This window comes from Corapipo altera, unplaced genomic scaffold, assembly GCF_003945725.1.
Source record: "Corapipo altera isolate COAL_440 unplaced genomic scaffold, ASM394572v1 53, whole genome shotgun sequence".
NCBI classification, from domain to species: Eukaryota; Metazoa; Chordata; class Aves; order Passeriformes; family Pipridae; genus Corapipo; species Corapipo altera.
Window position 1 is genome coordinate 6,436,089 of NW_020884900.1, and position 9,196 is coordinate 6,445,284.

The window sequence follows — 9,196 nt, forward strand, 5'->3', positions numbered from 1 at the left end:
CCCAAGAGGTTCTTTTCAAATTCGGAAAGCCTAAAGTAAATTTAAATTACAATTTACAGAATAATCTTTAAATCATCCACCTTTTGAGGTAGTGTTGAGTAGATAAAAAACAAAATCTCTCAATTCAATCCCAGGAAATTCTTCATTGTTTTAAAACATAATCCTAAAGACACTTTTTTTTTTTTTTAAAGTTTCTTTCTTTTTTTAATGCAGTGGATTTGGTAAAATTCCTGGTTCTGCTTGCACCCATGGGAAAAAATAATCTTCCTCTTGTAGTGTGGCAGTTATAGATACACACGTAAAAAGAGCAGAAATCAAGACATTTTAAGACAACATTTAAAAAGATAAAAAGAAGAAAAGTCATATCCCTTGACTATGGGATACTTAGAGGATTTCAAGTCATGTTTTCCATAGCCTCACTTTAAAAATAAGCGACCTTTTCTTTCTCCTCCTCCCCACCCCAAACTATGAGGAAAACAGTCACCAAATGCACTCAGCTAGCCTCAAAGTCACACGTGCTCCATTGCAGATCTTGCTTTCAATGTCTCTTTTGTTTGATGGCTGGTGTTTCAACATCCTCAACTTGGAACAGAAAAAGGTCAGAGCAAGTCTTCTGGCATTCACAGACCTGCACCAGGCCCCGCCAAGAGAAGATTGATGCCATAGTACATTTCCCCCAGTCAAGAGAAGCGGAGCTCTGAATCTGAGACCAACTATGTTTGTCAGAGGGATCCTTCTCCCAAAGGTGTTTAGCTTTGCTGTATTCCTCTGTGAAACTTTTCTGCTAGTGCTGGTAACACTTGAGTTACCCCTGTGCCACATTACTGCTTCAGTATCACAACCTGAACAGGTTACCACCAGTAAGATGTTTTATCTCTATTCCAGCACAGAGCTTTTGTTTCTATTTCCCCTCCTGTTCTTGATTCACCTCTTGGCTACCTCCGGTGCCCTCAATGCCTGACTGCTGCCCTCGCTCCCCTGCCTGGGGAGGAGAGGTTGCACCATTAACCTTCCAGTGTGCAAGGCCAAGGTCCGTTCCACAGATAGAGAGAAGCTGTTGCTAAAGATTCCTTAAAAGCTCTGGCACTTCAAGGCAATTGGAACTACTCAACCAGACCTGGGAGCCAAAGCCTCACCACAGCATTAATGGGCTTTTGCCCTTTTAAATTTTATAAGCCTGTCTCCTTTCTGATGCGCACAGTTTTATTCAGAGCCCTAAATGGCCATTTCATATTTAAAAGAAAGCTTGCATAGGTAGCACCCTAAAACTACCCCAGGTCATTCATCTCCCCAGCACTCCTACTGTCTCTTAGGAAACCTTTGATAGAGCATTTGTTCAGGCTGCCAAGTTAAATCCTCTTCTCTCGTGTCAATGCATTGAAAAAAGCAGCCAGAACACCAGCTTCACTCAGGCCTGCTGAAGTAAATGGAGAAAACCAATTCCTCTGGCACTACAGAGCCATTAAGCCGTTTGCAGATTATTAACTGAAGCACGAAAATACACACGGCGCACGATCGGACGACAGCGCGTAGCTGTGCCTTAAGTTCGCTTCGGTCTCGATAAACTGACGATACGGCCGCGATTTGCACCAGCCCGTGCAGCTGCCGGGGCTGGTGAGCGGGACCCCGGCGATCCCAGACAAAAGCGGCTTGGCCGCGGTGCGGGGTCACGCTGCCACCGCCGGGCAGGTTCCACCTTTAGCACACACAGACAGGGGCTGCACTTGGAGGGGCACCCCCGAGGCGCCGCCCCGTGTCCCTCATCGCAGCCTCCGAGGCGGCACCGAAATTAAACTTTACACGTGCAAAACAAAGTTTACAGTCTAAAACCCCGATTATAGTAACAACTTCCCCCCCCCCGTCTCAGGCTGCCGTACTCCTTCCCCGCTACCGCGCCAGCCCAGAGTGCTATCCTGAGCGGCGGGGCGGGGGGGTGGGGGGGGGCAAGAGCGTGGCTGGATGGCTCCTATTTTTATGTTTACATTCCTGAAGTGTCTTTTAACTGGCTGCCATTCCCCCTCTCCCCGCGAGCAGCTCCGCCGGCCGGCCCTGGAAGCGGCTCCCCCGCTCCCCTCGCACAAAGGCGGGCGAGAAGCGGCCGGGTCGGGTCGGGCCGGGCACCCCCGGCCCTCTGCCCCCGCGCCCCCTCCCCTCCGCCCGGCGGCTTCCTGGACAGATGCACCGGGGGGAGGGAGGGACGGAGAGAGCGGGAGGGAGGGGGGCTGCTCCTTCCTCCTGCCTGGCGAGAGAGGCCCCGGTCCCAACTGGCTCTCAAAACCCAGACACAAGGAATTTACACCCAGGCAAGCTTCCCGGAGCCCGGAGAACAGACGAAAGCTTCCCCACGCGTCTCCCCGGCCCCGCACGGGCGGCCGGGCACGCACACACAGCCGGCCGGGCGCGCACGCCCCGAGCCGCAGCCCCGGCCCCGCCGCGGGGCTCCAGCCCGCCCCGACGGCGCTCGCCCCGGCCGGGGGCAGCCGCCGCCCCGGCCCCCGCAGCCCCCTTTGTGCTTGCGGCGGCTCCGACGCCCGCCCGCCTCACGCCGCGGCTGCTCCAAGTTCGCTCCAGGCCGGGTCCCCCCGCGACCGGCCCGGGAAGGGCACTGCCCGGGTAGTGCCGCTTCCCCGCCGCCGGGCCCGGCTCCGCGGCTCCCCGCCCGCCCTCGCCCCGCGCCCTCGGTGGGGACAGCCTGCCCCTTTAAGAAGTCTCCGCACATTTTCTCCCCTTGCAGAATAAATATGTATTATTTTTTTTTTTCCTCCCTGTACACCTATTTCCCCAGCGTGGCCGCTCCATTGTTTCTGCTCCACCGAGACGCAACCCCTGCCCGGCCGCGAACGGGGAGGTGCGAGCAGGGAGCGCAAATAGACGCGAAACTTACCTACGGATTGCAAAGCAGCCTTGCAGCAGCAAAATAATAAGGAAGAAGGCAGGCAAAATCCTCTCTCCCCAACTGATTTGCAGCTCTACTTGGGTATTTTCAAATATATAATTTTGTTTATTCCCTTCCTTTCTTTCTTCTCCCCCCGCTTTCTTTTTTCTTCCTTCCCCCCCCCCTTTTTTTTTCCCCTTGCCCACAGACAGTGAAAAGGAGCTCAATGTTAGTGGGTGAGTAAGTGAATCAACTAGCAGAGAGCACAGCAAGTTGAAGTGTCAAATTACATTGGCTATTCTATTACCAAAGGGCCATGCTTTGTGGCTGCTGGCAAAATCTGTCCCAGATTCCTATCTGAAAGGGAGCTGCCTCCTACAGGGATGTTCTTCCCTTCGCCCTCTCCCTTTCCCTCTCCCCCCGCATCACACACACACACTCCCCAAATCACACAAAGTTAAAAATCTTAGATGCGAGTTAAAATACAAATATTGTCTTACAGTGTATTTTAAGGCGGGGATTCTCGTTTTAGTCTTCCTGAATACCAGGCACTTGGAAACCCTTCCACTCTGGAAACTGAAAGCTGGAGAGTATCTACACTCCCTTCGGTGTTTTTGTATTATTAAATAGGGGAAAACCACCCTGGACCCAACACACTCTCTCAAGCATGAGGTGCCTCTGTCGTCTTCACGAGAGAATTTTTACGGGCATGGAAGGAACTACCGGGCGGGCAGGGGGATTACACGGGAACGCCGAAAGATCCCGCTGCTCCGTCTACTGAGCTGAGACATCCCACCACCACCCCCTCCATTTATTGCCACCACCACCGCCACCCTCGGGGCCGCTGTTATTTTCAGAGCCCGGAGCTCCCGCCACCCAGGTAGGAGCGGGGTTCTCCCGGGGGTCCCCGCTCCGCCGGGGAAGCCGGGTGGGCGGCGGTGCCTGGCGGGGCGGGCCGGGGAGGCGGCCCCGCCGGAGGGGGGGCGGTCAGGGGCCGGGGCCCCCCCGCCGCCCGGAGCGCGGCCCCCGGCGCTAACAATAGGGCGTGTTTTTCTGCTGTTTTTTCTTCTTCTCCTGTGCTCCTCAGGAAATCCAGCCCGATTTCCAGGGAGAAAATAAGAAGGAACCGTCCCTGTCTGACAAGCACCAATCTGCTAAAAAACATCTCCCTCGACTTCTCTTCCCCTTGATAAAACACTTCCAGGACAATCAATATTTTATGATGAGTTGTTAATAAGCCTAATATATTCATCCGTGCTCCAACGGGGCTTGTTAGATTATGCAATTAAGATAAGCAATTTAAACAGCACTGTGTAGCTCCTCGCTGGTCACATTCGTCTTGTTGTTGGAGGAGGAGAACGATCGGGACTGTAAAGGGATGTCGGATCGCCTGGGGAGGGGGGAGGATTGTCTTTTTTTTTTTTTCCTCCTCCCTTTTTTTTTTTTTTTGGCGTGCAGCCGGAACCGAGCGCTACCGGGGCTCTCCCCGCCCGTAACCCCGCGGGGCTGCCCCGCTCCGCCGCCCATGGACGCGCTGCTTTGCGCGGGGCCGGCGGCTGCGGGGCTGCACCGCCCGCCCACCGCCCGAGGGCAGTGCCCCCGGGGTGGCCCCCGCCCCGCTCATTTACGCCTCCGTGGCTTCCCCAGAAGAAAAAGAAACCCTCTTCCTGCCGCTCTCCCTGTGCCTCCAGCCGCCCCCCGCTCGCCTCGGGGCGCCGGGGGGGCTGTGCGGACGCTGCGCGGAGGCAGAGTGGCGGCTGCCCCTCCCCGGCACCGCCGCGGCTGCGGGGGGGGAGCTCCGGGCGGGCGGCGCGGCCCCCTCCCGGCCCCGGGCAGCCGGCGGCGCGGCACGTCCCGCCGCTCCGGCGCGGCTCCGGCTCCGCGTTTTGCGAGCGGCCGCGGTGTCAGCCGGGGAGCGCCGAATAACAAAGGCAAGTTTGAGAGCAGCCGCCGCCGCACAGGCTGCGGTGACGTCAGGGAACAATGCCGCTGCCAACCCGCCCGCCCGCCTCCCCTTAAAGGCGCACCGGGCGCTGCCGGGGGCCCCGCCGCCGGACAAGGGGATAGAGACAGGGGAGGGGGCGGCTGTGCTGGGCCCGCACCCGCCCGCGGGTCCCTCTGGCACTGCCCGCCTGCACGGGGAGCGGAGTCGATGCTCCGCGTCACGGCTCCTTCCCTCCCGCGGCCTCCGCCGCCCCGATCGCTGCCCTCAGCTGCCCGGAAGACGCGGCGGCCGCTGGGGCGGGAGCGCTCGGGCCGGGCCGGGCCCCCCGTCCCCGCCGCTGCGGGGCAGGGTGGGCCGGCGGCGCGGCCTAAGGGCCCGCTCCCCTGTCCGCACGGCGAGCCCTGTTATCCGTCAAAGGAGTGTTTTGCCAAAGGTCCGGGCCCTAAGAGGCCCAGGGGGCCAGGACCTGAGCGCTTCCAACGCGTTCGGCCCCTGCTCCAGCGGTGACCCCTCGCCTCTCCCTTACGCCCTCCTGCCAAGAGCCACAGCAACCCCCGTGATTCAAACCTGCAGTCCACTGACTTTAACAACACGTCCTGTCTAGTCAGTGAAACCCATTTCACTCCTGCACAGCATTTGATGTCCATTATTAAAAGAGGCGCAGACTAAAACCAGCCTTTTAGGTAACCAACAATGGCACTGTAGCAATATACTCATCTCATGATAATCATACAGGTGTCAGGCTATCATACCTTAATAGTAAATTAATTTGCAATTAATATATTTTTAAGGCATCAGCTTGGTAAGGCGTCCAAACTTTTGTCTTGGACACAGGCAAAGTCAAACAGTAGGTTTGATTGCTAGAACCTTCTTGCCGAAATAGAGAAATAAAAAATTAAACCTATCTTTGTGCAGAACAGCAGTTACAAGGTCATAGCCTGTCCACTGTATTTAAGCATAATTTCCACTGATACCATCCAGGCAGAAAGCAGACTGGTAAAAACACATTTACTTTTTCAGGATTTTTGTAGGTTTTTTGCAGACTACGTTCCACATCTGCACATCATGCAGGATTTACCAGCTGCATCACCCTGCCTTCTTTCAGAAACCAAGTCACCTGATCCGTACAGTACATGGCTAGGAAAATAAAGGTCTTGCAGGAAATAAGTGTAGTGATTTAGCAGATGCCATTGTGCCCTCTGAACCTGCCTCTTCTAAATCGGGGTTTGCCACACACTGTTCAGAGGCACCCAAGGGATTGGAGGTGATACCAGTTCACAGGGGATGCACAAACGCAGCCTTTGGCACTTGCAGCCGTTCAAGCTCAGACAGCATTGCAGTGACAGCATGTGTTAACTGGTGTCATGGCCAGATCCCAACTGCTACACCTGCCCACACAGAGCACTTCACCTTCTCAGTCCCTGGAGACATTCCCCATTTCCTGCATTAGTCACCCACAAGGTTTTGGCCCAAAAGTGGTTGCAGCAGTCAGTTTGTCTAGTGTATTTACCAGTTTGTTTGTAAATTAAATTCCGTGAAGATTGGGAGGGCCTTAGTTTTCTCTGACCTGTGCTGATATGATTCACCAATTTAGAAAGGTGCCACTAATGCGTGTTGATGTACTTTTTTTTTCAGCCAGAGGCTGGACTAATTCACTACAAAGAACTTTTATAGTTGCTCTAATTCACTGCCAATTGCCTGCTGTGGCATAAAGGGTGGACTGGCCACTTGGACTGAAAAAAAGAGCTGGGAGTTTACATGTATGGGTAGGACTGGCTTAGGGTATTCAATTTTGTCCCAAGAACAACCTTCCAAACAAAGCCCTCAATTAGGCCAATCAGCCTAATTTTCCAACACCGTTGCAATGTCAGAGCAAAGTAAAAACAGTATTTACAAAACGACCAAGGATTGGACCCTTTTTGTTTGTTCTAAGAGACCAGGCTGCTCTTTGTGCTCTTGACAATTCTGAGATGGAGAGTTCTTGGAACTGCTTTACAACAGAGGCTGCACAAGCCTCAGTGCCTGATCTCGAATCCTGGCTTAACAGTGTTCTGCTGCTGCAGTAGCAAAGCTGTCAGCAAGCAGGCAGACAGACAGTTATCCACATTATTCCACGCTCTGTGGTGGGCCTGTCCACAAGGGATTAGACCAAATCTGCTAACCTCATTTCTGTTATATAACCTAAGACAGATCTGAACTCTTTTCTCCAGAGGATTGTATGTTAAACCAGAATATCACCTCCCCCTAACCCTCTTCAGCTGTAGCTCAAATTAGGTTTTGCTGCTATCATAACTCATACTGTACCATAATGAAAATGGAATTGATTGAGATGGCATGTAGACATTGTGTCTAGACATACCCAGGTTACTTCTGTACTAGCTTTATCAGGTAACTGCTATCAGTGCAGCTTTTGCAGCGTAGGATTTAGTGCAGACCATGGAGGCCAAAGGGAGGGAGCAAGTGCTTAGACCACAAGTCCACACCTGGGTTCTACAGCCATTAGCAACTAAGCTGCCTAGTTTAAGGGCTAATTCAAGTAAACCCAATATGGTCTGCAGATGTACAATATGCACAGAAAATTGCCTGTGATCACTGCTGACTTCATAGCGGGGTCTGACATCAGTATTGCTTTCTGGTAGCTGTTTGCTACAGTCACACCCATGGCACCACACCACCTGATGCTCCCCAGGTACACACATTTAAGAATCTTTTGAGCCCTCGTGGAACTATTCATCCATCACCACAAATCTCTGATGTGCCCTTCTGTCATAACTCACAGGCTTAGCTCAAGCAAATGCTTACTCAGATCAATAGCTGTGCTGAAGTTTAGCTAATACTACCTCAAAATGGGGGAGAACAAGTCTTTTTCTGACATAACAGCAAAGGATGCCAGGAATAATACTAATGGATACAGTTAAATTACACCTGTGTGAAAATGAGATTAAGTTTCAGTGAGGCAGCAGCCAGGCTATATATATGTCACATTGCACACAGTGACAAACTGATACAGTTTATTCAGGACTGTGTCCATTTTTATCCTTTCCTTAATAGTATGGGAAAGAAAACAGGGTTTATTTGGATTCTTAAATTGGGGATGAAATTGCTATGCAAAGACATTAAGGAAATTTGCAGTCATGCAACTGGAGTCTTAGAGAAAAAAGTAAACAATTTTACTGAGAAAAACAAATGGAAAACAATTACAAGACATGAAGAGGGAAGTTGCTGGAGGTTTGGGCTTTTTCTTTTCCCTCTTCCCTTTTCCTTTTGAGGTCTGAAAACATCTGCATATTGTCTTAAATTTCATGCCTCTTTGGTCCTCCTCAACTTGTACTGCCTAAATCACAGTCATTTGTGACTAAAACGAGGGACTGGATTCCTCCAAAGGAGCTTCCATGTGACAGACAAGACGAGGAGCATCATTGAGACATTTTTTAGTCACTAAGGATACACATCTTGTCTTTTCTGGGAATTTACAGTGACACATCCTTTTTACAGTGATTCTTTCTGAACCAAGCTGCTACTTCTGCAAGTTGTTCTCTGTACTCAAAAGTCCAGAACTCTTCTTTGGGGTGCCACAGTAAGGCAACATAGACACTCAGCAAGCCTCTAGTGTTGCAAACACAAGACCTGAGTAACTCTGAATGTTGAGTAACTTTGCACCCGTGCCTCAGTTGTGCATGAGGTATCTGCTGAGAAGGATCAGAGCTATAGTTTACAACACTGTCCTCAGCCTTCATGTGCACACTATCCTGGATTAAACAAGGTGATTTGAGTACTTTGACAAAGAGAATAAAACCTTTTAAAATTATGTAAGAAGATAGCACTGAAATCCAGGATGTATGCCTTCAAAAGTCAAGGATACAGTTTAAGAACCAAAAAAGAGCTGAAAGGATAGGAAGAGAAAGCATAAGATACTGAAAAGGAATGTAACTATGCAAGCTGAGGAAATGCAACATTGTAAACATGCTATTTATATAGCTCCAAAAGGGTACTTTGATGGGGGCATAAACATTAGGTACTGCAGAGCACAGAATCTTGTCTTTTAATATAAAGACTGCCCTGTTAGAGACAAATTCAAGTCCAAATTCAAAAACCGAGCACATCTCAACTTTGAGAAATCTCAGATCCAAATTTGGTCTGGGATGACATCATTTGACTCATGTAAACCCTGCCCATAAAGCAAATAATTTCTAGGCATTGAAACTGAGATTGGTAAATAGGGACTGCAGTCACTTCTGTTGTTATTAAATGCTATTCAAGCTACAACATTACAATTTCAGGAGGAAAAGTGAAAAAGAAAACAAAACTTTATCCAAGTTTAAACTCAGGGAAACTATTGAGGCAGACTATAATTAGCAAAGCTGGAAGATGACCAG

At 51.1% G+C, this 9,196-nt stretch overlaps 1 protein-coding gene across 5 annotated transcripts in view; it reads right to left on the reverse strand.

Annotated features, from left to right (window-relative positions):
- ZMIZ1 (zinc finger MIZ-type containing 1) overlaps positions 1–3,316 on the reverse strand; it is a 350,003-nt gene extending 346,687 nt beyond the window's left edge. For 4 of the 5 annotated variants that reach the window (XM_027649686.1, XM_027649679.1, XM_027649680.1 and 1 more), the window contains exon 1: positions 2,885–3,315. The gene's annotated coding sequence lies outside the window, so the exon portion shown is untranslated. Of the gene's footprint in view, positions 1–2,884 lie in introns of all 5 variants that reach the window. The other variant, XM_027649681.1, reaches the window with a different exon arrangement.
- Between the last annotated feature and the right edge of the window lie 5,880 nt (positions 3,317–9,196).